Source organism: Triplophysa rosa, unplaced genomic scaffold (genome assembly GCF_024868665.1).
Source record: "Triplophysa rosa unplaced genomic scaffold, Trosa_1v2 scaffold1_ERROPOS769263, whole genome shotgun sequence".
In the NCBI taxonomy this organism is placed as follows: domain Eukaryota; kingdom Metazoa; phylum Chordata; class Actinopteri; order Cypriniformes; family Nemacheilidae; genus Triplophysa; species Triplophysa rosa.
Window position 1 is genome coordinate 101,381 of NW_026634216.1, and position 25,941 is coordinate 127,321.

General features: G+C 42.3%; 5 non-coding genes across 5 annotated transcripts; all 5 read left to right on the forward strand.

Moving 5' to 3' along the window:
* The first annotated feature begins 6,123 nt into the window (after positions 1-6,123).
* On the forward strand, positions 6,124-6,196 carry trnar-acg (transfer RNA arginine (anticodon ACG)). The gene has a single exon. It is a non-coding gene; the product is annotated as a tRNA-Arg (tRNA).
* Positions 6,197-14,047: 7,851 nt separating this feature from the next.
* Positions 14,048-14,121, forward strand: trnan-guu (transfer RNA asparagine (anticodon GUU)). Its single transcript has one exon. It is a non-coding gene; the product is annotated as a tRNA-Asn (tRNA).
* Positions 14,122-15,903: 1,782 nt separating this feature from the next.
* Positions 15,904-15,976, forward strand: trnak-cuu (transfer RNA lysine (anticodon CUU)). The gene has a single exon. It is a non-coding gene; the product is annotated as a tRNA-Lys (tRNA).
* Positions 15,977-16,232: 256 nt separating this feature from the next.
* trnan-guu (transfer RNA asparagine (anticodon GUU)) lies at positions 16,233-16,306 on the forward strand. The gene has a single exon. It is a non-coding gene; the product is annotated as a tRNA-Asn (tRNA).
* A 117-nt stretch (positions 16,307-16,423) lies between these two features.
* Positions 16,424-16,495, forward strand: trnaw-cca (transfer RNA tryptophan (anticodon CCA)). Its single transcript has one exon. It is a non-coding gene; the product is annotated as a tRNA-Trp (tRNA).
* Positions 16,496-25,941: the final 9,446 nt, after the last annotated feature.

Consider the following 25,941-nt stretch of genomic DNA (forward strand, 5'->3'; position numbering starts at 1 on the left):
GCAATAAAGCTCGTGTCAGTCTCGCCAACCTCGTCCTCTTCCTTCCTTACCCTAGCGAACCCGCTACATACATATTGACACCAGTATAATTACAGTGTCTGCAAGAATTGTCTTGCAAAGCAATAAATATAATTTTTTCCCAAAGTGATTTGAAAAGGTTTAGTATACCTGCAGTATTGTAAGAGAGGTTTTCCTAGCATTACCAGATAGCTGGAGCAGGGAACTAGTAATTTTCAAGCTTCTATTGATAGTAATCATGAACAAAAATCCTTTTTGGCCCAGGGTTTAATATACTAAGGCAACCAAGCTATTCTTTTATGAAGTAGCATACATTCAAAGGAACATTTAGGCATTTTACATCAACATTTTACTTACCCCAACCCCCCAAAATACGATCCAAGATGTGTTTTTCTTTCTTCTGCAGATCACTGAGGTTTTTTTTTAGAACTTGTTGTCCCAGATCTGTTGAGCCACAGAAAGCATTTGAGTTGATACACAAACACTTTGATGGAAAAAAAAGATTCAGAAATCATTAAGGTAATCCAAGTGGCTCCAGTTAATATCTTCTGAAACACTGAACTCTTCCTTTAACTATAAACTTTTGCATCCATTTAAAATGACAATGACGGCAGAGATTACACGTTATAGATTCCTTTAGAAGTGCGTCTCATACAATACAATTCACATCTTTTCATGCAGGTGTTTTATACTGATTTTGGTTTTAAATGGTCCTTGCTTTGTTTATTCACCCCTTACCATGTAGGAACTAAAAATAATTACAAAAAAGCAAGAACTGTTTGCAAAAGTAGTAAACAACAGCTGCATTAAAATAAAAATAATTTACGGTATTACAAGAGAAAACTACATTTTACAATAGATGGGTGGATCTGACACAATGGAGACACTTACTGTTGCGAAACCAAACCTGATGATAAAATGGATATACAGTATAAAAAAGCGCAACATCATCAGAAGACTTCTCCATGCAGATTAAAAGAAAAAACACTCGTCACACACCTGGACTGCCATGCTCATCTGTTATAGATCTTTAGTCTTTCCACGTGACTTGGAATAATAATATATAATAAACAAACAATAATATTACTTTTCATTACATTCTTGCATTACAGAATAATATGTTCCACTGAGACAGTGATCTGAAAGCCTGGAAAGGCCAAAACAATAATGTTTTCATCTGCCATGTATTTAATATTATATTATCTATATAAAGTCAATATATATTAGTACTTTGACTTAGCCACTGCATAGTGTAACTAGGGTTGGGAATCGAAAATCAATTCCGATTCCAAATTGGCTAGGAATCGGATCGGAAACAAAAGGAATAGGAATCAGATACTTGAGATTAAAATTTTAAATCCTCTTATCAACTCCTGTGTGCATATTTTCAGAAAAGTTGCGTGATCTGCTGATATCTCAATAAAAACCCTTATGAAAATTAACAATATTTTTACTATAGTGAGCATAGTTTATCTATGGTATTTGCATTAAAAGCACAGGAACCACAAATTAACGATAGATTCATTATAGTTGCAACTGTTTAACCATGATGTAGTTCAACTATATATATTTTTGCAAACAAGTCAATAAGCAAGCAGGCTAACTGACCATACAGGTTGATATCTAAATGTTTTACTTCAACTGTGGAATCGAAACTGGGAATCGATAAGAATCGAAATCCATAAGCAGAATCTTAATTGGAATCGTAATCGATAAAATTCAAACAATTCCCAACCCTAGGTGTAACTGTTCATCTGTATCGATGCAATTTTCATAACCAACAATCCAATATGTAATGACCAAATTCAGTTCATTTTAACAAAAACATACTATGTAACGTTATGTACAGGCAAACCTATTACCCCAGAATGTAAGGATAAGAAAATAAAAACGTTCATTTTCCAATCTGCTTGCTGTACATTTAGTAGCATCTTCAATAAGGTATACAGCCACTGAATTAGATCACTAAACATCACTGACTTGATACAGTTAACGTTACTAACTTTACTTTACTTTACTTTTACTAACGTTAACCCGCCTTTTATGTTTAACATTTAGAAACGTTTAGATATTGCAATAACGTTAACGTTACTTACGGTTACTGCCATAACAGACTTGAACAGACTTTGATTTGAACGACAAGTTGACTTGTTTTGAGCCAAGGTAAAATGATCTTTCGAGCCCTCAGTGCCAGTTTTGTGACTGAGCACCATTTAGGAATGCTAATATTAGCTTCAAAATTGTAAACTTAACACAAATGAGCAGCCATACTATATGAAATGTCGTATGATGTAGTATGAAACATTTACCTCAGTCGGTGATGAGGTGGCAAGATGGTGTGTACGTTGTCGTATCTTACTGCGAAACAACATATACCCATATCACCCGCGCGCTCTTCCATCACTGCAGACTGCAGACTCAGAGTGAGTGGAGAAACAAATTATTGGGCGGGAAAAGTATTTGGCGGCAAATTTGAATCTGCGTCAACACACGTGCCCACACACACACACACACACACGCCTAAATGTTTTATTTTTAAATAAATACATTTTGTGAATAAAAGTTAGGGTATTATTATTTGTCTTGGGTTGAAATAATGTTGTTACAATTATACTGAACAGATATTCCAACATATCTTTGCCATATCTTTAAATATGGTTAAAAGGATCTAAAGTTAAACTATAACTTGTGAATGTAGTCATTCATAATTAACAATGTCCATAGATGCTGCAGCAATATAGAAATGTCTTTTTGCTATTCACATATGCTCATATGATATTATAATGCCAATATGCAGTGTGGCCTGGCCCTGTGTTAGCTGAGTACTGGTGCATGGCCAGGTACGTGTGAACCATCCATCTTGCCAGGTCAGGTGTGGAATCATCTGGCTTCAGTAATCCAACTAATTGCATTGACATTGCTTGAGTTTTAGAATGTGTCAAGTCTTTTCAAGGGGATAAAGAAACAGATTTTAAGAGGTGAAAAGGAGTCACCAAAACAACACCAGAATCTACATGCATTTGTCAAATAGACATATTTGTGTCAACACCAGGCTGATATATGAACTTCTAAATGATGTTTGTGACATAACTGACCAATATTAGAGAAATGTTAGATCACAGTGAACTCACACTAGACTAACAGAAAGACAGTTACAAACAAAGAAATCATGAGTACAGTGACTGCGCTGTGAGGTTACAATTTTAGCACAATTTTAGCTCACTTTGACCTCGACACATTGTGACCACATCAATGATATCCTGGGAGCTCATGGTGAGATCAATGTAAAATCTAATAGTTGACTGGGAAAGCCTATGCTTGGATTAGGATCTGTCTCTTCTTATGTCAGATAAAAGATATATTCTGCTAAACAGATATTCTGCTAATTTATAATCTCTTTAGTGACATTTTATTCATCTTGTTTTGGCATTAGTTTATTCTAGTTTTTCCTAATAGGTTTCATTACATTTAATCATAATATACTGTAGCTATAGGCCTATAGTTCACTTCCATGTGGGATGGATGGATGTATGACTATCCAGTGGTGCAGAGATGATATGTTTTTAGGCCAACCCGACACTGGTTCCCTCGAACGAAAGCCTATGGAGTTTTCCCATTGATTTTTGGAAGATTGCAAAAAAATAAGCTCTGTGGTAAACAAATGTTTATGTTTTGGGGCAATGGAACCGGAAGTGCTAAAATGCTAACTCACTTCCACGATTTGCATACAAAAATACGTCATCTCTGCAGTACTCTATTTAATGAAACAGAAGTAGGGACATACCTTTTCAAGTCGTTGCCAATAGCAATGACAAAACAACCAAAGATATATTGTATTAATCTAACCCATAGAAATAATCAAACATTCCATGTTCGTCAAAGAATATTCTATAACATGCACAAGAATTCATACAGCACATTACATGATAGGACCTTCTACTATTTCATCAAACTATGGCCTTTACAAAGCAGCATTGCAGAGCAAGATGTGTGAATTATTATTTGATTATAAGCACTAAACAATGCTATTTTAAATGTTGTTTTGATTATAGCAGTATTGCTAATATGGTATTAAACAGTCCAACAGTTTAAAAGATAAAAATAAAGAACAAGTGCCTTTTTACAAAGGCAAGTACAAAGACAACTAGCTTCAGGTGTACATTTGTGTTTTGTTGCTCTTGCAGTACTAAAGCTTTTTTCTGACGCAGTTGGTGTTCTACAACACTGGGCTAGTTCGACTTCATCCAGAGCGTGACATCAGAGTACCGCGAGAGGGATTTTAAAACATACGTATCAGTCAGTTCTCAACTCTCTCTCGCGGTAATGTGACGTGTCACGCGGTGATCGGTCTGAGCAGCGCTACCTGAAGCCAACGAACAAGACCAGCACACACAGTACAGCACGTTTTTTCTGTCGCCATCGTTGTTCTAGAAAACTGATGCACAGGACGGCAACGTGACGGCGTTAATAATGTGGAAGTATATGGGCTTCGTGTTCCCTCGCTTAACGCTTTATACTTCCTTTAACTTTTTCCATGCTCGTTTGTGGTTTTTATACCGTTCGCAGGTGCACCGTCACTTCCTACACCATTTTTCGTTAATAGGTTTGTGAAAATATCCTGGTTTTGTTTCTTTGCAAACATTTCTAGAGCCTTAAATTGTTATTATAGTTATTTTAAGTGTTTTATTGCTTACAGTTAGTGTGATGTGAAATGGAAAACGTCTTTACATGCCGCTGTGGCTTTTCTTTTAAATCTATTAAAGGTTATGTCGATCATCAGGCATTTCATAGACACGAGGCTAATAACCAATATCTATGTTGTGTGGCTGACTGCAAACGTGTTTTTTTTTAAGTACAATGCTTTAAAAACGCATGTTTATCGACACCACAGAAACCCACGTGTGACTCAATTGGACACCATGCATGGACATGAAACTGCAGGCAAACACCTAATTCCTTCAACCACCATACAGATGATTGTTGAAGAAATAAATGGCTTACATGATTACATTTGCAGTCAGCACACAAAAAAACAATTCAAAGAAATACTTCAAGCAAATACAAATGTATCAGACTCTGATGCTTTCACACATTAACCCTGCTAATATGTTGGTTTATTAGGTAAATGCAGTAAACAGACAGTGCAACTGTTGTAGGTAAATCATGCAAGTCAACGAACATTGTTTCATCGTGCAAAAAATAAAATAAACACACTCTTACCCTTTGATAAATCTCGTGCCACTTCTTCTGCCTCGGAGCTGGCCTGTTGCCATCTGATGGCCAGACTCCTGTGCTGGCAAACTTTCTCAGACGAGAAACCCATTCAGTGTCCGACATGGCTTTATGTGACCTTTTTGTAGTCATCTTGTTCTAAACCGTTTTGGACAAAGTACTTAATTAAATAAACATTAACACAAAACAAAACAGTGTTCATGCATAAATCATGCGATGAGGTTATGCATTCTTACCGTTAATACCACCGTCAGCAATACAGTATACACTTTGTTTGTAAAATAAACGGAGAGGTTCATGCAGTGATGTTCGCTCTTAGGTCGTGAACTTTCTACTGTACCTTCCTGACCTCTGACACTCCCTCTTCATTCATCCCTCTCGTCAAAGATCGTTCGCCTTCGGATCGGTTCAGAAGCGGGGACGGGTCACCCTCGACATTCTCTTGCGCTCCGATTGGTCAAATGTTGAAAAATGTTGAACTTCCGCTCTGCGATTGGCTGCAAATGTTGAAGCGCTCTCCCCCTATTGGCTACGAATGTTGAACGCTGCAACGCGATTCGCCGCGAATGTTGAAGCGCTCCCACTCGATTGGTTGTGAGTTCTCCTCTGGAGGCGTGGGTTCGAATCCCACTTTTGACATTGCTTTGCACACGCTGGAGCCTCCTCGTGCTTTGCATGGAAACTGTCGTTCACTGAATTTCTGGCAGAGGTGTCAAACCCAGTTCCTGGAGAGCCAGTGTCCAGAAGAGTCTAGCACCAACCACAGCTGCTTTTAAGTTGCTAGTAATCCGCTGAAGGGCTTGGTTAGCAGGAGAAGTTGTGGTCCGTCAGGCGGCAACGTGCATTCTGCCTGCCCTATCAGTGGGTCAGGGAGGGCCAGTGGCGCAATGGATAACGCGTCTGACTACGGATCAGAAGATTCTAGGTTCGACTCCTGGCTGGCTCGTTGCACCTGCTCACCTTATCGTGCCATGGGACATCCGCTGACCTGAGCCAAAAATAGCTCAGTTGGACAACCAGTTCCCGTGCCTTCGATAGCTCAGTTGGTAGAGCGGTGGACTGTAGTCGTCCCACTGGTCATCCTTAGGTTGCTGGTTGGAATCCGGCTCAAAAGAAGCTTCTTTTTCACCCCTTTTAAATGACCATTGTTTATAAGTACTGGTGAAAACGCGCCATAGGGCGTCCAAAAACACATTCCCTGACCGGGAACCGGACCGCCACTAGACCACCAGGGAGCACATGCGTGTGACCGGTCCTACGCAGGAGCCGGGGGTGCCTGGCTCGATGTGTAGCCTTAATCAAGGCAGCCTGTCGGAAGGTACATGAACAATTACGGCAAGCAAATGGGCCTCAGCGGGATCTGAAACCAGTTCAAAAGAATCCCACCAGGCTGCCCTGTGTGAGGCTCAAACACACGACCTTCAGATTATAAGACTGATGCGCTGCCTAACTGTGCCAACGAGGCGTGCCGCGGCATGGAGCACTGGACACCAATTGTCAAAAGTGTATTTTTGTTATTGATGTGGCGAGGACGCTATCCATTTGGTTACTGCCAAACGTTTGTGTTGGATGGGAACTGCTCATATAAACAGGCTGTTCTAAGAACGGACATTCCTGCTCGTGACCATGATGTGATACAATAATAGAAAAGAGAGGAAATCGCTGAACGTTAAAACTCTTTGGCAGCGTCCTTTGGACGCAGGGGTCTGACCATTTTAATTTCAGTTACAAATAATCCTAACTTTTCAATATGCAATGTTTTATGAAAATAAAGGTAACAACAACAAAAACACAACTTTTCATTAAATCTGTTTCATGACGTTCATATGAGGTGTGAAAGCACACTATCTGCCACGCCGCAGCTAAGCACTAGCCCGTCTTGCATAAGGAGCAGGACTTGGTGTAAATGGCTGTATGATTAACTTGTTTTATTAAACATGTTAAAGGGGGTAGCTCATGGGGAAAATCAAGACCTCACATATACCCCTAACCTTACCCTAAACCAGGGGTGTTCATTTAATGTTCCAAGAAAAGTGATCTATTTTCATATTTACTACTCTAAAAAGTTGGAAAACCGGTTTTCAGCCAACGACCCTGCGTCTGTGTGGAAAGGCCTTAAAGACATCACCAACTACAAGCCACCATCCCCCAATTTTGCAGGCAATCAACACCTGGTCAATGATCTGAATGACTTTTACTGCAGATTTGAAAATGCTAACTTTACACCTCACACCAACTCTGACATTCTCTCTACACAACACCTATCACCTTCAGTCACCCCACCTCCTGCACTTCAGATCAGTGAAGAGGATGTGTGCCGAGTCTTTAGGAAACAAAAGACAAGAAAAGCACCAGGCCCAGATGGTATCTCCCCAGCCTGTCTTAAAAGCTGTGCTATTCAACTGGCCTTCATCTTCTCACAGATCTTCAACAGATCACTGGAGCTGTGCACAGTTCCTTCCTGTTTCAAGCGCTCCACCATAATCCCCATCCCAAAGAAACCCAAAATCACAGGACTGAATGACTACAGACCCGTCGCTCTCACATCTGTGGTCATGAAGTCATTCGAGAGACTGGTACTGGCTTATCTGAAGGACATCACAGAACCCTTACTGGACCCCCTGCAGTTTGCCTACAGAGCAAACAGGTCTGTTGAGGATGCAGTTAACATGGGGCTGCATTTTGTCCTGAAACATCTGGATAGACCAGGGACCTATGTGAGGATCCTGTTTGTGGACTTCAGCTCTGCTTTCAACACCATCATCCCATCACTGCTCCAGACAAAGTTAACCCAGCTATCTGTTCCTGGCTCTATCTGTCAGTGGATCACCAGCTTTCTGACAGACAGGCAGCAGTTAGTGAGAATGGGGAAACTCACATCCAGCACCCGCACAATCAGCACTGGCGCCCCCCAGGGGTGCGTTCTCTCCCCACTGCTCTTCTCCCTGTACACAAATGACTGCACTGCCCAGGACCCTTCTGTCAGACTTCTGAAGTTCGCAGACGACACCACACTCATTGGCCTCATCCAGGATGGTGATGAGTCTGCGTACAGACAGGAGGCTGAGCAGCTGGCTGTCTGGTGCAGTCATAACAACTTGGAGCTGAACACGCTTAAAACAGTGGAGACGATTGTGGACTTCAGGAGAAACCCCCCTGCACTCCCCCCTCTCACCATCATGAACAGCACTGTGGCAGCAGTGGAGTCATTCAGGTTCCTGGGCACCACCATCTCTCAGAACCTGAAGTGGGACAATCACATTGGCTCCATTGCTAAAAAAGCCCAGCAAAGGTTGTACTTCTTACATCAGCTGAAGAAGTTCAACCTACCACAAACTCTATTAAAACAGTTTTACTCAGCTGTCATAGAGTCTGTCCTCTGCACATCCATCACTGTCTGGTTTGGCTCAGCCACAAAGTCAGACATCAGAAGACTACAGAGGACGGTTCGGACTGCTGAGAAGATCATTGGTGCTCCCCTGCCCACCCTCCAAGAACTGTATACATCCAGAGTGAGGAAAAGGGCTCAGAAAATCACCCTGGACCTCTCACATCCAAGCCATCATCTCTTCACAATGCTGCCGTCTGGTCGGCGCTACAGAGCACTGAGCACCAAAACAACCAGACACAAAAACAGCTTCTTCCCTCAGGCCATCTACCTCTTGAACAGTTAAATGTTTTTACACACCGTGCAATTAATAACTCTGTGCAATAATAATTAAGTGCAATATTAATTATATCCTCCAGATAATACACTATCTATTTTTATACAACTTTTTCTGTAAATTATATTTCATTCATTCTGCTGTATATAGCACATACCTTGTACTACAATAGTCTATTCTTATTTTTTACTTGTACATATTTACATACATACATAGCTTTACACTCTCTATATCTTTATCTTATGTTTATTGTATTGTATTTCTTAATTTTTTATACCCATAGGCCCTTATTTAAATCATTGTGTACTGTATTCTATTGTGTTATGGTCTCTGTGTACTGTTGTTGCTGTTTCTGTGTTCTGGATGCTCCTGTCACCAAAACAAATTCCTTGTATGTGCAAACATACTTGGCAATAAAGCTCTTTCTGATTCTGATTCTGATATTTGAAAGTAAAAACGACTGAACTTACAAACAGCACACATAGTGTAACAATTGAAATGGACTTATCACGAGCATAGACCTGACAAAGTTGCTAACAAGCAGCCTTTCCATGCCGTTTATACCAGAACCGAAATCATCTTCCCGTTTAAAACATGGTTTGTTGTGAAATGCTCTCAACATGCCGATCATTAATGAAATTAGTGTAATTAATATAGTTTTTGCTAAATGTAGATAAAGAAGACCTTGCGGTTTATGATCAAGCAATAAATCGAAGAGGTAAGTGCCAAAAAGTGAGCACCCCCTGGGAATTGCGCCCCTGGGCGGACGTTATTTCTAAATGGCCTGTGTGTGACATTGAATGGCTGCAGTCACAAGTCATTCAGAAAGTTGAAGGACTGCCATTGCAGAGCCGCCCGATCCTCTCAGGTCTGACATTGCTTTGCACACGGTGGAGCCTCCTCGTGCTTTGCATGGGAACTTTCGTTCGCTGAATTTCTCTAGGTAGTGCGTCAACTCGGTCGGGGGGTGCGCGAATCCGCTAATAGATGGCGCCGGGTCATGGGTTCAGGGTTCCAGATTTTTCGGAGGTCCGACCTACGGTTGACCCGAGCGCCCTGGCGCCCCGGGACAAAGTGCGGGGTCTCCGGGCGCCGGGACCCCCGGGGGTCCGCGCGGCTGCGAACCCAAAGTCGAGGCCCGAAAGCGCAGTTCGGCCACGATCCAGGGGACGGCGCCACAGCGTCCACGCGCAGCTTAGCCCGCGCCCAGCCAAGTAGATGGTGCCGGGTCTCCTACTTTTCCACTGTTCCTCCCTCATGTCCTCTAAATGAATGGTGCATCCAGCCGGAGACCCCCGGCAGCCCCCGTTACCACGAAACCACTATTTGTCCACTGATCCACTACATTGCGGATTGGTTCCCCCGAGCGGGGGGACACGCCCCCAGGCCCCGCCCACTACCACCAAACCACTTTTCGTCCACTAAACCTCTATTTTTCCAGAAACTCGATCCCGGGCCGAGGCGACCCCGCGGATTGCATAGGCGCGCCCCCCGGATCCCCCGCCGGCGGTCCCGGGCCGGTGTTCCCGTGTTTGTTTTTAAACATTGCCCGTTTCAATTGATCTTCGGATATGTCATCGAGCCCACCGTGCTAAGAGGTGTGTCGTGATCGTTAAAAACAGAATGCACATTTTGACCTGAAAATAAGCATCCGCAATAACCACTACACGTGGCTTGCGAATCAATGGGTAGTGGGGACATTTCAGTGCATCATATCCATTATTCAGCGGAGGCCTCATAAGTGTTTCGGCGGCATTGTTTAAAATGACAAAGTGTGACTCACTGTGACCCTCAGTGACCTTTGTTTCATCTCATCTTCCAGTATGTGATTAGGTACACTGTGTTGCATGACATACTGTGTGCATTTGTCACAGTATGCATATTTGGGCCTAAGGTTGACATCCGAAATAACAACTACACATGGCTGGCAAATCAATGGGTAGTGGGGACTTTTCAGTGTATCATATCCATTATTCGGTGGAGGCCTCATAAGAGTTTCGGCGGCATTGTTTAAAATGACAAAGTGTGACTCACTGTGACCCTCAGTGACCTTTGTTTCATCTCATCTACCAGTATGTGATTAAGCACACTGTGTTTCATGACATAGCATGATCTTTAAACGTAAAATGCATGTTTTGATACAAAAATAAGCCTCCTTGATAACACATACACGTGGCCTGTTAGTTACAATGGAAGGAGGGAACTTCCGGGTTGCTGTGTAGTCTGTTCAGCGGAGGCCAAATAGCTGTTTCAACCGCAATGCATAAAATGACTAAAAATTAATCCAAATGTTGTTTATTTGCATTGATCTTCCAGTATGTGTTTAGGTACACTGTGTTGCATGACATACTGTTTGCATTAGTCACAGTATGCATATTTGGGCCTAAGGTTGACATCCGAAATATCCACTACACATGGCATGCAAATAAATGGGTAGCGGGGACTTTTCAGTGTATCATATCCATTATTCGGCGGAGGCCTCATAAGTTTTTCGGCGGCATTGTTTAAAATGACAAATTGTGACTAACTGTGACCCTCAGTGACCTTTGTTTTATCTCATCTACTAGTATGTGATTAAGCACACTGTGTTGAACAACATAGCATGATCTTTAAACGTAAAATGCATGTTTTGATACAAAAATAAGCCTCCTTGATAACACATACACGTGGCCTGTCAGTTACAATGGTAAGAGGGAACTTCCTTGTTGCTGTGTAGTCTGTTCAGTGGTTGCAGAGTCATTCATTTACACTACACGAGGACCTCAAGCCGCGAGACCCTTGGGGGCCCGAGTGACCCCAAATTGCACAAGTGTTTGCGTCACACCCCACGGGCGACATACCGAAAGGGCTAAGGCCTGGAGCCCAAAAAAGTTATTTATATCCCCAATCACACATCACTCTTCCTGCCCATTTGTTTCAATNAATTTATTGTCATTGCACATGTACAAGTACAAGGCAACGAAATGTGACCTCTGCATTTAACCCATCCAGAGAGTAGTGAACACACGTACCCCCGGAGCAGTGGGCAGCTATCACTGCAGCGCCCGGGGAGCAAGTAGGGGTAAGGTGCCTTGCTCAAGGGCACCTCAGTTGTTACCCGCCGGCCCTGGGAATCGAACCGGCAACCTTCTGGTCATGAGTCCGACTCTCTAACCATTAGGCCACAACTGCCCCTTAGAAGGTTGGATTACCTCTGCAGAGGCTTACCTGAATGCGAAAAGGCTGGCGTGGACCACAAATGGTTTCGTGGACCGTGGTGGGGGGGGGGTTAGGGTCTCACCGGGGTCTCCATGGCTCTTGGGCACCCCAAGAGATGTCCACTCACCCACTATATGGGGGTTAGCTATAAGTGTGGTGGTCTTACCCATGGGTAAGTGTAAATGGGTGTTGCATGATCTATTCAGCGACTACCGGGGATCCTTTTTCGGTGAGACGATACATCGCCCCCACTATGCGCCATGTGGCAGTTTATTTGAATGGGGAAATTTCCACGAACCAGTGTTAATTTCGTTGACGAAAACTATGACGAAAAGTATTCGTTAACGCCATGTTTTCACTGACGAAAACGAGACAATAACTAAATAAAAATGAATGCATGATAACGAAAACTGTAATAAAAATATACTGACATTTTCGTCAACTAATAAAAACGAGATGAAAATATTCTTGTCCCACCTGGCGGACATCAGTTTGCGCTCATGTGCTTATCTCATATAAACGGTAGAGAGAAGTCTCTGGGAGAAGGGGAAGCACACACGTGTATTCTGTGTCTCCACGCGGTTACAAAGCGTCTTATTTTCCTTCACGATCGCCGGTAAAACGCCAAAAACTTGAAGCGCGACTGCAGGTGAGTCACCCCGAAACACATTACGAAGGCAGCACAAAGGTTTTTATATGCCTATGTTAACTTAACACGAGTTGCTGCATAACGTGAAATGCAACATAAAGTCAGCAAAAAGAAACCAGCGCTGTCCTCTACTGATTATAGAAGTGATGAAGTGAGTCAAACTGTACATTCCAACCAAGTATGTAACATGTTTGCATGATTAAAGAAATGTAATACAATTTATATAATATGTCTTTTTGAAAGCTATTTCTCATTCATTGCTGTATCAAGCAAAGACAGTGCAGCTCTTTCTTCAAAGAGGCATACCATGAGCCAATAGCCTTTGAGTGTGAGCCCTGTCAGAACGTTTCATTGGTTGAATGAACTGAATGAATACGCCCTACTTAACGAGTCAATTGAGTCAAATGGGATTGAATAAACTGGAACATGTCATTCATGGTCTAATATTCTGTTTTCCAACAATGCAAATCTAGTTACTGAACTTTTCTGAAAAATAAAGGTAATGACCTGGTTTAATTTCATTTTAAGGTGAAGTAAATTATGTCAAAACAGTTTAATCTTTGTATGGAACATTTAATTACTCCTAGTAAATAATTTAAACCATTTAGATTTTAGTAGACTAAATATAATGTATATTTATTCGACTAAAATGTTTTTCATATTTCATCGACTAAAACCAGACTAAAACTAAAATGATGGGGTTGACTAAAATGTGACTAAAACTAAATTGCATTTTCGTCAAAAGACTATGACTAAAACTAAATCAAAATTTGCTGTCAAAATTAACACTGCCACAAACCCACTAAAAGTGCTTCCTGAGTGAATTACCAACTCACTAGATTCCTTTAACTTCTTCCTATCCGTCGCTTTAAATTGAGTCAATTAACTGCCAAATTTAGCCAGTTTTCCGTAGTGTCATCCTAAATCCATGGCTGAGGTACGCCCGTCTAGCTCCCTCTTTAGAGCATGACACTCTTAATCTCTGGGTCGTGGGTTCGAGCCCCACGTTGGGTGTGTAAGAGCCTTCTGTTCTTGGTGCTTTTCACCAGGCCAGGTGACGGGATGTTTGTGCAGTTTCTTGGTAAAATACAGAAGGCGCAATGACTCTTAACCAATATGCTGCAAAAAGGGCTCTCTGAAAGCATCCGCTATATTGCCGTGCTGCGACGTATGTGGTTATGACTCTGCAAAGCTCTGCTGTTTGTTTCCAAATCAAACCAAGTCCGAGAAACTAATTCCACGTCTCGTTCTGCCGCCGTCCCTCGCCCGCCTGCCACCTCTATCGGTCTCTTTGGCGCAATCGGTTAGCGCGTTTGGCTGTTAACTGAAAGGTTGGTGGTTCGAGCCCACCCAGGGACGCATTAAGTTTTTCGTTGCCACATACAGCACAGCTGATGCATGTTGGTTCGGCCATCGGGACGAAGGTCGCGTCACGAGGCTTTACACCCGAGCATGACTAGGAGCACCGTGATTGTGTAGGCCAACGAGAGGCTCCGTGGCGCAATGGAAGCGTCTGACTCCAGATCAGAAGACTGCGTGTTCAAATCACGTCAGGGTAACTGGTTCTTTGTGCTTGGAAGCCTTGTTAGCGATGCTTTGTGGCTGCTGTCGCACTTTGTCTTGACTGACTGATGCTAGCTAACCGGTTGCCGTGACTTTGTTGCCGAATCAGAAGGACCTTTTTGCACCTACGGGGTTGTCCACTTCAACACTGTTGGACGTTTAGGATGTTTTCTATGTAGAGGTGAGGTTCAAAATGTGAAGACAGTGATAAGACGTGTCGTAAAAAAGCTCCCCGCTGTACCTGCTGTACTTTTGAATTGTCGGCACCTGGGACACAACACTGTGTATCCAGCACATGTTACCTGAGGCCTTAGGAAGCACGTTACAATAGAAGGTAAATACTGTGTGCTCACTTGAATTTGGATGGTGCAAAGGGGCTTAAAAGTAGGAGGAGCCCAGAAAGGCTCATAAACGAGATCAGTGGCAATTTGTTTGACCTCCTACACAGCTGCCTCACTGTGAAACAACGGGGTATTTCCAAGTGAAAGAGCAGCTAAGAAACCCACCATTTTCCCATACCGGGAGTTGAACTTGAGCCGCCTGGCTGAAAACCAGGAATCCTAACGGCTAGGCCATATGGGAGACCGCAGCACCCGACTTGGAGGGGATATGCACGTCAACTGTTTTCCAGCACAGATGAAGCGTAGTAAAACCACACGTTTGAAGAGCATCGCACAAAACTCTCTATCTATCTGAGCGCATGTTGACAATAAACTCACAACAAGCAGAGGAAAACCAAGAGCCTCAAAACAGCCAGGAGACAGCGATGTGCACAGGCAATCCGACAGAGGCGGATTCTTAAACTCTCTGATTCCTAACACGTTCACTGAGGCCCGCTGTGAGCGGAGCCGTCCAAAAGCACATTGAACTCACAATGGTTTCACCCCACGGAAATCTTTCGTAAAAGGCGGAAGTTTTAATGCGTAGATCAAGAGAAACTCGAGCTACACCCACCAGCTCTCGAACCAGCGCGCTTCCTATGTCGCACCGCAATGTTTAAGGGGGTCATCTTTGGTGCGGGCTCCTCCATAAACATTCCATCTGGGAGGGGCTAACGAGGTGAAGTTCTCGTCCATCAACAAACTGATGCAATCGACAACTCTGAAGAGATGTCCCTGAAGCTAACAGTCTGCCGACCACTGGTGCTAGGATCTGGATCTGCCTGGGAAGTGAAGAACAAATCTCCAGTCTCTGACAATTCTAGCTGAAGCAGTACAAGGACATGGTAAGGCCTCCATCGACTACACATTCAAACTGTTGGAAAAGTCTGCGACATGCCTCTCTCCTTCGTGCAAGGGGCTTTGCAAAGTGGAATGCATTGGCCGGGAATCGAAACCTGGTCAACTGCTTGGAAGACAGCTATGCTCACCACTATACCACCAACGCAGGCGCCCGGTTGCTGGCCACACACGATATGCCAATATAGTCAACACTGTGTTGCTTTAGTACTTTCCTGAGTGAATTACCAACTCACTAGATTCCTTTAACTGCCTCCTATCTGTCGCTTTAAAGTGAGTCAATTAACCGCAAATTTAGCCAGTGTTCCGTAGTGTCATCCTGAATCCCTGGCTGAGGTACGCCCGGCTAGCTCAGTCGGTAGAGCATGAGACTCTTAATCTCAGCTTCGCGGTTTCGAGCCCCACGTTGGGCATGTAAGAGCCTTCTGTTCTTGGTGCTTTTCACCAGGCCAGGTGACGGGATGTTTGTGCAGCTTCTTGGTAAAATACAGAAGGCGCAATGACTCTTAACCAATATGCGGCAAAAAGGGCTCTCTGAAAGCATCCGCTATATTGGCGTGCTGCGACGTACGTGGTTATGACTCTGCAAAGCTCTGCTGTTTCTTTCCAAACCAAGTCCAAGAAACGAGTTCCACATCTCGTTCTGCCGCCGTCCATTGCCCGCCTTCTCTCTCTGTGGCGCAATGGGTTAGCGCGTTCGGCTGTTAACCGAAAGGTTGGTGGTTCGAGCCCACCCAGGGACGCGTTAAGGTTTTCGTTGCCACATACAGCACAGCTGGCGTATGTTTGTTCGGCCATCAGGACGGAGGCTTTACGCCAGAGCATGACTAGGAGCACCGTGATTGTGTTGGACAACGAGAGGCCTCGTGGCGCAACGGTAGCGCGTCTGACTCCAGATCAGAAGGTTGCTTGTTCAAATCACGTCGGGGTCACTGGGTCATTCTAGCTGAAGCACTACAAGGACATGGTAAGGCCTCCTTCTTCCTCTATTGAATTTATTTTCAACAACAGGTTAAAGTGTGATTATCTGAAGAGAATGCCATTGTGGACCAGAGGAGGATTAGGAAAGTCTCCACAACATTCTAAATGAGTCCTCGTTAGTATAGCGGACAGTGTCTCCGCCTGAGACGCGCACGACCGGGTTACGATTAGCCGACGGGGAGTTTGTGTCTGCTTTTGGGTCATCTCTAGCATGCCTAAGGCCATCAAGCTTAACGTGTAACTTAGTTGACACGCGCCGGACGGCTAGTTATGGACACTGCGCACCGACGCCCCCAAATTTTTCCCAGGTCGCCTGGCTTTGCCGAAACGAAGGGGAGAGCGCCCGTGATTGAACGGAAACGTCATGGGGCTGCGGCAATGCCCCGGGGGACCAATGAAAAATGCCCAAAGTGCCTAATTTTTGAGTCACGGAAGGAAGGGTTAGACGCTCTCTTGGGAAGAACCACGAGAGTGCGACTCGACGTACGTTCCCAACCTAAGCCACGCGCGTCTATCAGGTTGCGAGCGGGCCTCCCGAAGAGCGCCTAAACATCCCCCTTGCAGCCTAAGGGCCGGCTCCGGACCCCGATGTACACGAGAAGCCTACGCGTGCCCATTGTAACCTATTTTGGGCGGAGCTTCCCGCTGGCCACGCCTCCATCTACAGAACGCCTATGCATCCCCCTTGCAGCCTAAACTTGAGGGAGGCCTGCCCGATGCCCCCGAAGCCTGCCCGAAGACCCGGACGCCACCCGGCGCCCCGGGGGACTCCGTCTCGGAGCTGACTGCCTCATTTGAGCCCAGCAGCTGTGTGACGCACGCTTAAACAGCCTAAAGCCCTTTTCTTTGACTTTCGAGTCAAACAATGTCAAAAAGCTACAATTCTGCTACAATTGACTCTATAAACGTTCATTTAAAAAAAGGAACATACAGGTATTGACTTCACAATACAGTTTTCCCACAATGAGGTTTTTAGCCCTTGTCATAGCAGCTATTCACAAAACAGGAGAAGTCAATAAAAGGTTATGTATTTCATAAATAACAAGAATTTATAGTCTTAATTGGTCAGACAGTGTCCCACATAAGGTAAGTTAGTCTAGGCGTTATTGGCTACGCTTGAAATAGTCCAAATCCAGGCTATGCAATGTTTAATGAGCAACTATTTTTTTCCTCTTCCCATTGACTGTCTATTTGATCTTTAGCTCTTTGCTATGGTAGTTGCTATTACGCCGATATCGCTGTGACACATAACTTTCATTACGTACTTCCGTCTGGAAGTATTTTCTTCACAGACGCCAGCTTTTTTTAATATCTTAAACATTTAACTTACCCACAGAAAACGTTCCCAACCTATAGTGTGCACTACTGTGCCTTATTATATCTACATCTTATGTATACATGTATATAACACTACCTCTACTTACTAAATTATCCATTTGCACAAGTGTACATACAATCTGTTAATATGTTTATTCTACTATATACTACCCTGTACAATGTCTCTTATATGTTATTATCCCCCATTTTCTGTAAAATAGTCTTTATTTTTATATATGCACAATTTAGAATCTTTTAGACTGTAAATCGTATTATATTGTATTGTCATTGTGTTAAATGTCTGTACTAGAAGCTTCCAACACCAAAGAAAATTCCTTGTGTGTGCAAGCACACTTGGCAATAAAGCTCTTCTGATTCTGATTCTGATTCTGAAAATAAACAACTTGTTATCTCAACAATGAAAATGTTAATGTTAAGGCCATCGCTTTTAATAATTTGTCCTTCGATTCTGAGAAATAAAGTTTTTTTCAGTTTTGGTAGCAGATTGTTACGGAAAGATATCTACAAATAGGAAAGCAATTAGAATTTGTACTTTAATTTGTGTTTAATATTTGTAATTAATATGCTGTAGTCTGTACCCTCTGCCCCTCTTTTCTTTCTTTTTTCCTTAATATATAGTTGTATATTCCTGTCTCTATATGAATACTGTAATGTTGATTGTAATTTGTAAGGAAATCTAATTGTATATTCACTTATTGTTAAATTTCTATGTTCAATTGCAATAAAAAGAGGTTACGGAATGAGTGTATCATGTTGTAGAGAGATGAGGCCCTTGGACCCCTCCTCTGTGAATCCATTCGGATAGCCTAAAAGTCCACACATGAAGACTAATGGAATTACTGTCACACTGAACATTTGATCAGAGAGAGCTTATTTATGTTAACACAAATCTTAAATACTACACTGTAAAAATTGAACAGTTGGATCAACTTAAAAAAAATATTCCAAATGGTAAAACCTAAAAATGTAAAGTTGGTTCAATTTAAATTTCACGGCTGACAAAAGTGTAAAAAATGATCAGTTGGATCAACTTAAAAAATTACTTCAATTGGTAACACTTAGAAAAATGAAGTTGGTTCAACTTAAATTTCCTTATCTACGAAAAGTCACCATCATGGTGATCAGTGTTTCCTTGAGTTGAGCTCTTGACCCCTGACTTTCATATTCATATTTGTTTGCCACTGTGTGTTTAAAGCTCATTTGTTACTTTAAAATCTGTGTGTTTTTAAAGTATGTTGTTATGGCATGCAAATGAGAATTTTATTGACTGGTGTTGGTTGTTAAAATATCCGTCATCCGGTAGTTTGATTCACTGATCTCCTCTAGATTACATGCTGTGTTGCTAAAAGAACATTATAGTGGAAGGGAATTATGCATTTTAATGTTTAAAATGATTTGTGAAAACTGGACACAAATTTAATTGAAAATAAGTTTTAGAGGAGTTAAGATGCACACAGACATCAGGAATTGGTGTATGGATATTAACAATGGTGACAATCAACAGATTAATTCAGATAAACAGACCAACTGAAATGCATGCTGGGAATCATGAATGAGTTTTGTACTTTGATGTTACCCAGCATGCATTGCAGCATGAAGCTTTCGTTTATTGATTGTCACCATGGTTGAGTTTCATACACTGATTCTTGATGTCTGTGTGAATCTAAATTCTTCAGATACTTAAGATTAAATTTGCATCCAGTTTTCGAATCATTTTATACGTCAAAATGCAAATAAATCCATTTCTACTGTAGTGTTCTTTCAGCAGCACAACATGCGATCTTGATGAGATCAGTGAATCAAACTACTGAATGATGGACATTTTAACATCCAACATTAGTCAATAAAATCCTCATTTGCATTGCCATAACAAATATACTTTAAAATCGGTGTGTTTTTAAAGTACTTTAAACACACAGTGGCAAACAAATTTATAAACGAAAGTCAAGGGTCAAGAGCTCAACTCAAGGAAACACTGATCACCATGATGGTGACTTTTCGTAGATAAGGAAATTTAAGTTGGACCACCTTAATTTTTCTAAGTGTTAACAATTGAAGTATTTTTTTAAGTTGATCCAACTGATCATTTTTTACACTTTTGTCAGCTGTGAAATTTAAATTGAACCAAGTTTACATTTTTAGGTTTTACCATTTTAGAATATTTCATTTTAAATTGATCCAACTCATAATTTTTTACAGTTTTTTTACCTGGGAAATTTAAATTGGTCCAACTTAACATTTTTAGGTTTTACCATTTGTACTCATTTTTTTAAGTTGATCCAACTGTTCAATTTTTACAGTGTACAGGTTCATGTTTTTGTAGGCTGTATTAGTTACTGCATAATATTAAACATGTTTAACCAGTTTTGTTTCCGCTGGAGACAAATTATTTTGTCTAAATCGTGCAGACATGTTCCCGGTTAACCGCGGTTACCACAAAATCCTGCTGAAACCGAGCTGGCTGCGTTAATGCAAGGTATCGATTATTTTATTGATGCGTAGCTTATCCGTGTTCAACAAAGTTGAAGTAAAAAAAGACCAGTCAAAGGGTAAAAACAGCAAGGCAAATGATTCATCAAATAAGGAAAAGAAGCAAGACAGCAAGGAGGATAGACAGCCAAAAATGTCTGACATAGACGTTGATGCAGGTCATGAAAGTGAGGAAGTAGAGGCAAGTGTCGGTGCAGATTGTTCTCTGAATAACCCCACAGAAGACATTAAGGGCATTAACGTTTTTGGACGCTTAGCCCTCACTGGCCAGAGAAAGACCCAGTATGTTGTCACAACACAAGACATTCAGCGCAGAATAGAAGGGGAGAACATGTCCTCTAATGTTTTTAGAGATCTGCTAGGAGTAAGTTTATAATCACATTGATATAATGGTTATTTTAAGAATAGTTATGTTTTATACGTATGTTTCACTATTGATTTCTCTTTTTCTTGTTTTAACACACTACTGTTTATTCTTAAGGGTCGCAGGAAAAATTGGCCAGAAATAGTCCTCAGCCTTCCCAAGAAAATGAAGACTAAGACAAGCATTTTTAGTGCTTTAACAGAGGGGGAGGCTTCAGAATTAGCCACTGGTCTAACCAAAAGCCTGTGTCAAAATGTCAGTCCAGAATTGGTACGCAAGGACAGAAGTGAACAAGGTGCATTCGTGACCAGGTGTAGTTCATTTGCTTAAAGTGATAAGTCACCCAACAATGAAAATTGTCCTCACTTACACTCCCTCAAACTGTTCCAAACCTGTATGAAATTCTGTCTTCTGTTGAACATAAAAGATTTTGAAAACACTGTCTGACTTGATATTTTTTCAATACTATGGATGTCAGTGGTCACTGTCAGCTGTTACCAGCATTCTTCAAAATATATTTTTGTGCTCAACGGCAGAAAGAAACTCACACTGGTTTGGAACAGCTTGAGGCAGAGTGAGTGATGACAAAATGTTCATGATTGGTGAACTATTGCTTTAATGCACAGCTATGTTGCTACTCATGTTGACTTTGATTTAATACTAACAGTTGTATCTTTGTTATTAAAGGACAACTCTTGCTAGTGTATGTGCCAACTTGCAAACAGGCCTGGACATTCAGTTTGTTAACCCACACATTTGGCCCACAGGCAGTTGATGGGGTGTTAGGTTTCATCATAGAAAGTTTAAACCCAGATAGCACAATCCATCTGGTTTACGTCTATTTGACGTCTGCATTTACATCTGCAAGACATCTTAAATACATAGTTTGCTCATCTGCAATACGTCTCGGAGACGTCTGAACGTCTGTAATACGTCTGCTAAAGATCTGGAGATCTGCTGCTTAAAAACATCTGCTAAACATCTTAGAAAGAGCTGTTTTACATCCATTCTAAATCATAAACATCTTACAGACATCTTCTAGATGTCTATATGACGTCTGACAGCAGACATCTCCGAGACGTATTGCAGATGAGCAAACGATGTATTGTAGATGTCTTGCAGATGTAAATGCAGACGTCAAATAGACGTAAACCAGATGTATGTGTGCTATCAGGGAAATGAAATGCAGTAAAACAAAAACTTCATGTTTCTACCGCTAGCAACACCAAACTTTCTGTGAATGTTCAGGTTAAATCAGTAACCATTGTTTTCAACACTACAGAATACAGATGATTTCTACTTATAGTTCGTCTTTACAAGGCTTTCTCAATTGAGTAGAAGTTTGATATTATGTGGGTCAACATGATCCTGTTTGTCTAAAAGGCTCTTGATAATTTAATAAAAACATGCTTAAAATGATTATCCATTTATTTGTTTACATCTGTAAAATGTGACCAATAATTAAAAATGTTNAGAGTTTCGCACTATGATGTTACCCAGAATGCATTGCTGCATGAAGTTTTTTGTTGTTGCTTGTCACCATTATTGAGATTCATTCACAGATTCTTGATGTCTGTGTGTTTAAATAGTTGAGAACTTTTGTTCCCTTCAACAATAATTGGGGACCACTACAGGGTCAGAAGACAAACTAAAGATCATCAACTTTCATCAACTTCTTCAGGATAATGTTTCTGCTCTTCTGAATTCACTGCAGTTGGGAATCTACCTGGTTGGCAAAATCTCGTCACGGCTGAAAACAATTCATTTATTTGAACATGTTGAGAAATATGTGAGGCTACCAAAACAAGACAAATTTGTTGCAGTGCCGCTTCTGCACTTGTGCCAGTGATTTCATTTATATCTTGACATATGCACAGCTTATTAAATTCAGCTGTGTCTTTTCTTTTATGTTAAATAAACCTCAAAATTCAGTTTTAACCTTTAATTTTGACATTCCTGATTTTATTACATTCTTTGCATTTACATGTTCTATGTCGTTTTAAACAGCTTAAAATGGTTGTTTACCCCAAAAATAAAAATTCTGTCATCATTTACTCACACTCTTGTCATTTCAAACCTGTATGACTTTCTTTCTTCTGCATAACACAACAGAAGATATTTTGAAGAATGCTAGTAAAAGAAAGAAAACCGTTGGTCCCCATTGACTTGCATTGGTTTTGTGTCCAAACAGTAGAAGTGAATAGGTACCGCCATATTTTGGTTACCAACATTCTTCAAAATATCTTCTTTTGTGTTCTGCGGTAGAAAGAAAGTCATACAGGTTTGAAATGACAAGAGGGTGAATAAATGATGACAGAATTTTTAATTTTGGGTGAATTATCCCTCATGATTATAAAAGGTCTCCATGCAATGCAATTCAGCTGAGACCATTGTGTTTGAAGATCAAAAATACAGTTTCAATGCAGCCTTCAGTAAATGACTTAGTTTTCGTGAAATATTGTAGAATTGGGCAATATAGTCAATAGTGCAAAATGTTTTTATTTAATTTTGATTAATTCTGTTTTTTATTGAAATAGGAAGAGTTTCCGGATTGGCCCTCCTGGAGGTCAGGCTTGTTGTTTGTTGGACTCAGAGGAGGAGTATGCCCCACCACCTAAACAAAGTCATCCACCTGCCCCCATCATAAACTTTCATACAGTCACCCCAGCCACCACTTTACCAGCAGAAGCAGCGGCACCAGCAACACCACATGACTCCTTCACAGAGATGAAGACAAAAACTCCAATTGGTCCAAAACGCGCAGCTCTGTCTAATGCACATATTCGTATTATTCTACTGTACATACACTCACCTAAAGGATTATTAGGAACACCTGTTCAATTTCTCATTAATGCAATTATCTAATCAACCAATCACATGGCAGTTGCTTCAATGCATTTAGGGGTGTGGTCCTGGTCAAGACAATCTCCTGAACTCCAAACTGAATGTCAGAATGGGAAAGAAAGGTGATTTAAGCAATTTTGAGCGTGGCATGGTTGTTGGTGCCAGACGGGCCGGTCTGAGTATTTCACAATCTGCTCAGTTACTGGGATTTTCACGCACAACCATTTCTAGGGTTTACAAAGAATGGTGTGAAAAGGGAAAAACATCCAGTATGCGGCAGTCCTGTGGGCGAAAATGCCTTGCTGATGCTAGAGGTCAGAGGAGAATGGGCCGACTGATTCAAGCTGATAGAAGAGCAACTTTGACTGAAATAACCACTCGTTACAACCGAGGTATGCAGCAAAGCATTTGTGAAGCCACAACACGCACAACCTTGAGGCAGATGGGCTACAACAGCAGAAGACCCCACCGGGTACCACTCATCTCCACTACAAATAGGAAAAAGAGGCTACAATTTGCACGAGCTCACCAAAATTGGACAGTTGAAGACTGGAAAAATGTTGCCTGGTCTGATGAGTCTCGATTTCTGTTGAGACATTCAAATGGTAGAGTCAGAATTTGGCGTAAACAGAATGAGAACATGGATCCATCATGCCTTGTTACCACTGTGCAGGCTGGTGGTGGTGGTGTAATGGTGTGGGGGATGTTTTCTTGGCACACTTTAGGCCCCTTAGTGCCAATTGGGCATCGTTTAAATGCCACGGCCTACCTGAGCATTGTTTCTGACCATGTCCATCCCTTTATGACCACCATGTACCCATCCTCTAATGGCTACTTCCAGCAGGATAATGCACCATGTCACAAAGCTCGAATCATTTCAAATTGGTTTCTTGAACATGACAATGAGTTCACTGTACTAGAATGGCCCCCACAGTCACCAGATCTCAACCCGATAGAACATCTTTGGGATGTGGTGGAACGGGAGCTTCGTGCCCTGGATGTGCATCCCACAAATCTCCATCAACTGCAAGATGCTATCCTATCAATATGGGCCAACATTTCTAAAGAATGCTTTCAGCACCTTGTTGAATCAATGCCACGTAGAATTAAGGCAGTTCTGAAGGCGAAAGGGGGTCAAACACCGTATTAGTATGGTGTTCCTAATAATCCTTTAGGTGAGTGTATATGGGGCTCTTGGACACACAATGCGCACTTTAGCCTTGAAAACCCAGGACACGGGTGAGGTTAATGGGGTCAAAGAGAGAATGCCCCTTGGCAAATCCGAGAACGTGAGATCGGGGGGTGGGCGGGAAGCCATTGGAGGCTCGGTGGCCGGTCTAGCTCCGTCTGCGTAAGGCGTTCTGCTGTGAATACGCGGAGGTCGCCGGGTTCAATCCCCGTACGGGCCATTGCTTTTCTCTGCATCCTGTCCATCGTCGATGGCTACTGTGCCTGTGGTCATTCGCGAACGGGCTGCGCAGTCACGTTGCCGATATACAAGATTAGCTTTGATCCGTCCAAGGTTATCTCTCGCTGTCTCGTGAGCAGACCTTTGTCGTAAGAGAGGCTATCTGCTCTCGGGTGATTGACCGGGTTCCATGTTGTATGGTTGTCTGGTGATCCAGATCCGAGCATACTGGTTCAACTTCTCCTTCGGGTCATCGAACCCGCAGGGGTTGTCACGCACGTTTAGCCTTCCCTGCTTGCGCTGTCATGAAGTTCAGTTACGTGCAGAGGGTTTCTTGTGACGCCATGAGGGGTACACAGACAATTGCCATGTCTGACGTAATGGAGACAAAAAACATGTGCAGAGATTTCTCATGCTCTGCGGGCTGGACTTTTTGAAAATGCCCTCAACACTTCAGGGTATGGTATAGCTACTTACTCATGAAATACCAGGACCAAGTTCAAAGGTGCGACAGCCACGTGCACACTGGCTTAAATGAAAATGCAAGTAACACTGCAAGAAAACGTGTGGAATCTTAAGTGACAACTCGATTGTCTTTCGGACGTGAAGCTCCTGCATCATCGTTGCTTGTGATAAAAGCAAGCACGTACCATATGGGAGCTCTTGTCATGTGTGTCGAGGTGCCACAGCGAGGAGCGACACCGGACCCTGATGGCGTTTTGTGACCTGAACATATGAGCAGGAATCAACACGAAAACCTTTTTCTGCAGCGGTGAGCCTCGACAGGTAGCATAGGGAGGGCTAAGAGCACGAAGGCTGAAGAGGCTCCAAAAGCCACTGACGTGGAGAATGCGGGCGTCGGTCCCGCTACCCTCGCATGCTAAGCGAGCGCTCTACCATTTGAGCTAATTCCCCGGCGTTGTCTGCGAAAGACGCGCGTTGCCTCGGCTCAA